Source organism: Crocodylus porosus, unplaced genomic scaffold (genome assembly GCF_001723895.1).
Source record: "Crocodylus porosus isolate Cpor-Errol unplaced genomic scaffold, CroPor_comp1, whole genome shotgun sequence".
Classification (NCBI taxonomy): Eukaryota; Metazoa; Chordata; order Crocodylia; family Crocodylidae; genus Crocodylus; species Crocodylus porosus.
Window position 1 is genome coordinate 669,224 of NW_017728944.1, and position 4,577 is coordinate 673,800.

General features: G+C 55.9%; 1 long non-coding RNA gene across 1 annotated transcript; it reads right to left on the bottom strand.

Moving 5' to 3' along the window:
• Window positions 1-2,586: 2,586 nt before the first annotated feature.
• Window positions 2,587-4,577, bottom strand: LOC109320247. The gene is made up of 2 exons (XR_002103757.1): window positions 4,236-4,577; window positions 2,587-3,438 (listed from the first exon to the last, which is right to left on the bottom strand). It is a non-coding gene; the product is annotated as an uncharacterized LOC109320247 (long non-coding RNA).

A 4,577-nucleotide genomic window follows, 5' to 3' on the forward strand; every position in this document is an offset into this window, starting at 1 on the left:
GCTGCAGGTCGCGGGGGTAGGCGCTCAGCACGCCCGCGAAGAGCCCCCCGGGGCCCTCCAGGCTGTAGCCCTTCTTGCTGGGGAAGAAGGGCTCGGCCAGGAGCCCGCCCGGGGCCTTGGCGAAGTCGGGCGCCAGCTTGGAGCGGATGCCCGGCTCCGGCCCGCAGCAGGCGGCCAGCAGCGGCGGCCGGGGGCACTGGAAGAGCTCCCCCGGGCCCGGCAGCAGCAGCTGCTCCCTCCGCTTGCTCTTCCTCTTCCTCCGGCCGGGGCCGAGGCTCTTGCAAGAGGTGCACAGAGCCTCCAGGTCCGCCTTGGAGATGAGCGAGCATTTCACGGCGCGGGTGGGCACGGAGTGGATGGCTTTGAGGGTGCGGAGCTCCTGGAGGTCGCAGCGCCGGCTCTTGATCTTCAGCGTCTCCATCTTCTTGCTGATGGTGGTGCGGGGGATATCCTTAAACAGGTCGCTGAGGACCTGAGCCAGAGCAAACATCTGGGTGCCGTTGATCTGTAAGTATCCCAGGTTGATCCCTTCGATCTCTTGGTAGCCGGCGTGGAAATCCCCGGGCCTGGCGTCCCCATTGTAATCCATGGTGGCTGGAACAATCCCCAAGGTCCCGTCGCAGGTCAGGAACATTTTGCCACGAGCTCTGCCTTGGTCTCCCTCAAAGGGGCCGGGGGCATAGCGGGTCCAGCTCCTCGACCGCGCACAGCCCGGCGGCCGGAGGCGGCTGCGGCGGCAGCTCCGAGCAGGCGATTTCCCTTTCAAATGCCCCCGTCAAGGATCTGCAGCTTCTTCCCAACACCCCCGTGCTCCTCAGGCGCTGGGGCTCGCCTCCTCGGCTCCCCCCTCCCCGAGCCGGAGCCGAGAGAGAGAGGGAGAGAAATCAAGAAGTCAAACATCTTGCATCCTCTGGGCTTCCCCCACCGCCCACTTCAAAAAGACTCTCTCGGGGAAGGGATCGCCAGGCAGCCCCTGAGCTCTGCAGTGCCAGGGAGATGCTAAGCAAACAAAGCTACCGGGGTGGGAGGGAAGGGGGGGGGGCTAAAAACGGTAGCACCGAGGATCTTGCAAGAAGAGAGGGGAAAAAACCCCACGCGAATCCATGTAGCTCCCACCTTTTGCTCGGCTTCTTTCTTAAAGCCAGGCTCCTGAGTACAGTATATTATAGGAAACACCCCACCAAATAATTTCTCAAATCTGCGAGCTGATTGGGTACTTGAACCTCGTGATGTCATAAAACCCCAACATTTCACACACACCCCCGTGTAAAACACTATTAAAAAAAAAGCCTTTCATTTAACAACCACGCTGCTGCCGTGCAGACAAATATCAAGCCGCCCATCAGCGCCTTGCCGGATTAGAGAGAGCTAGGGCGATCGCACTTTCTCGGGGTGCCGATCGTGCACACGTTATATACGCCTGCACACCTATGGATGTGTATTCACCCGCTCCTGCACGCGTGTGTGTGTGCACGCAGAGAGACGGGCGTCTATTTCCCAACACTCATGCAATCATTTAAAACACGGGTCCATATTTTAAGGCAATATGTATATATATATATGTATACTGCAAATTTCGGCGGCTTTTTCGAAGGAATTTGAACGCCCTTGAGAAACCTTTTCAGCAGCTCTGCACGTCATCTCCACCTTTAGTTACTCATCCCATTTGCTTCATCCCTTTTCTTACATACGATTATTCTGAGCGACTTTTTACGCTCTTCTTGGAAATACGGGCGGATTGGGACGCTTTGCAGAAAAGAATCTGTATTTTTAAATATATGTGTCCAGAAAAGGTCACTGCTCTCAGCAAGTTGTTCAGAGCGATTGAATCTGGAGCCATTCATCACTTAAGCCGAAGCCGAATGCTTGTTCATTGCCAGTCGCTGTATTTATTAGCTGAAATGAGCCCAGCCTAGAAAGTAAGGCTCGTCTCGACAACACTCGCAGTGCTAAAAGTAAAGGGCAGCGTGTTTCTTCTTACTCACCACGTTCCTTTCTTCACTTCTCATCTCTCCCCCCCTTCCACACTCCGGGGCTCCGCTCTTATTTGGCTGATGCCTGCTGCTTAACTTCCTTGCAAACTCGGAGGCGCTGGGCTCCTTCTGCATTTGATAGCCTGGGTCCTGGTAATCCTAACCCGGCTATCCTTCCCCGAGAACAGCCCTGCATATTTCTGACGCCAAGAGATGAAACCTGGGCTCTTTTGTCCCATTTGACCCTTCTCCCTTCTAAACCTGCGAGCCGCCCGAGCGAGAGGGCTGCTGCCCCAGAGGTGGGTGCGGGAGAGGGTTTCCCATCTTTGGCTCAGGTCACTTCTTTGTTGTGTTTTTTTTTTGGGAGGGGGTATTTTTGCCGGGGAGGAGGGAAAGTCCCCTGGTGTGATGCTCCCTAGAAAGCCTTGCGGGTGAGAAGTTGGCTTTATCCTGCCTCTGCCTTTGTGGCTCGAACAGCAGCATCCGACAGGAGAATACTAGTAACACCACCACAGCCGCTGCCACCACCATTACCACCACTAATAATAATAATAATAATAATAATAATAATAATGTAGTCGTAATAACAGTAATAGTAATAATGGTGACGGTGATGATAATTGTAGTAGTAATGATGGTGATTTGTAAAGCTAGACGTATCCTCAGCCGCACGAGATCTTGCTGTGATCCAGGGCCGATCCCCGAGAAGGAGGCGCCACGTCCCAGCGCGCGTGTTGGAAAATCAAGTCAAATCAAATCTAAATAAATCAGTTATTCCTTTTAATTTGGGGCTGTGATTGCCTGATTCACATGTCTTATCCTCATCCCGCTCTGCACAAGCCACCGCCGCCCAGCTTGGGACTGCATCGACTTTTGGGGGAAGTGTGTGTTTAAAGCAGAAATCAGTGTGGAGAGCTTTCTCTTCAAAACCCAGCTGACAAGCTCGTGGCCCTGCTGCAGCAGAGAGAGCACTACATTCTTCAGATCTCCCTGCATCCACCCGGCACGCCCCAGCCCCGCTTTCTCCGGGCAGAAAGTTTCCTGCGAGCAGAGATCCCTCGGCCAACACAAACACAAAAATCTTCTTTGTTTGGTCAAAGGGAAGGGGGAAATAGTTTGGATGGCGGTGGACGGAAAGCGGCCGCTTTGAGCAGACTGCAGCTTGTTGCTGCGAAGCGTGTGTGTGTGTGTGTGTGTGTGTGAATGGGGTGGGGGAGCCATCACTGCTCGCCCCCTCTCCATGAAGCAGGTCAGCCAGACTGGAGTTCCCCTTTGCAAATGAGAAGGGACATCCCTGGTATTTTTGTTTCCCCAGCAAGGCAGAGCCGCTCTCCCCCTGTGCTAAGCGGTGCTCAGTCCGGCTCTGGCAGGCGGTCGGAGGCAGGCTGGGGTGGGAGAGGAAGGAGTGAGAAGACGATGCCAAAACCCTCTGCCCATCGGGCTCACACATCTCGACGAGAGGGTCCTGCAAAGAAAACGAGGCTTCAGGCAACACATCCAGCCAGTCCCCCTAGCCAAGGGCTTTATAGGACAGAGAGAGACAGCTGGGCAAAACCCAGCAGGGTTAGTACCGAGGAGCAGGGCTAAACACGTCCAATACCGCGGACACGGAGCCTGCACACGAGGTGGGGGCGAGCCCAGCCTCCAGACCGCAGGGCCGAGACCGGAGTGTGCATCGTGGGGACGCAGTTAGCTGCACAGGGCGTGCACACAGGCACAGGCAGCAGTAGCCTGGCGTGTACCCACTTACACGTGTACTCACCTCTCGGGTTTCTATCAGCCCCTAAAACGCCTTCTGCTTGGACTGTTAAGCCTCTCTGCTTCTATTGCCAGGGGTCACTTATTGTGCACACCATCCTGCGCACATTACACCCCGCCTGTATCATCCTCAGCCTTGAATTACACCCTCAGTGGGCTCTGCCCATACTTAAGGGGATCAGGGCTTCTCGAGTCTGTGTCTACTGATTGATCGGGGTCCCCAAGACCTGGAGTGGAAATGAACGGGCTGCTCTCCCACTCTCGTGCCAAGCAATAGATCCTGGGGGGCAGGGACTGAAGCTGTCACCTCGCAGCCCAGAAGGTGAAAAGACTCCCAAGCCATTTCCCCTGCAAGCTGGGCAGTCAGGGGAGAGCTCGCCAGCGCCGGCTAACCAGGAGAGAAAGGGGGGGGGGGGGGCTGAAGGGGAAATGGATTTTTCAATCTCGCCACCCCCGCTCCCCTGCAAGTGAATGGAAAGGACAATAAAGCCAGGGCGATCTCACGCGGTAATCTTGATCCAGAAGGCAGCCCTGAGGGATTTCTCCCTTAGACCTGTCAGGTCTGGCTGTTTCCGCAGGAAGCAATAAAAGTTATCAGGTTATTGGGAGATCCCCATTGCCACGGGACTCGCTGCCCGCAGCTCCCCCGCACCCCGCCGCCTCGCCTGGAAGCAGGGCTCTGTCTGCCTCCCCCAGCCTGGTGCAGCCACTGTCCTGGAGCCGGATCCTCCCCTACGTTTGTTCCCCCGCAAGCTGCCCTTGTGCCAAGCAGGGGCAGGATTTAGTTTGCAACCGAGCCCAACTCTGGGAGGGGGGCGGTGGCACGGGAGCTGCAAACCAAATCTA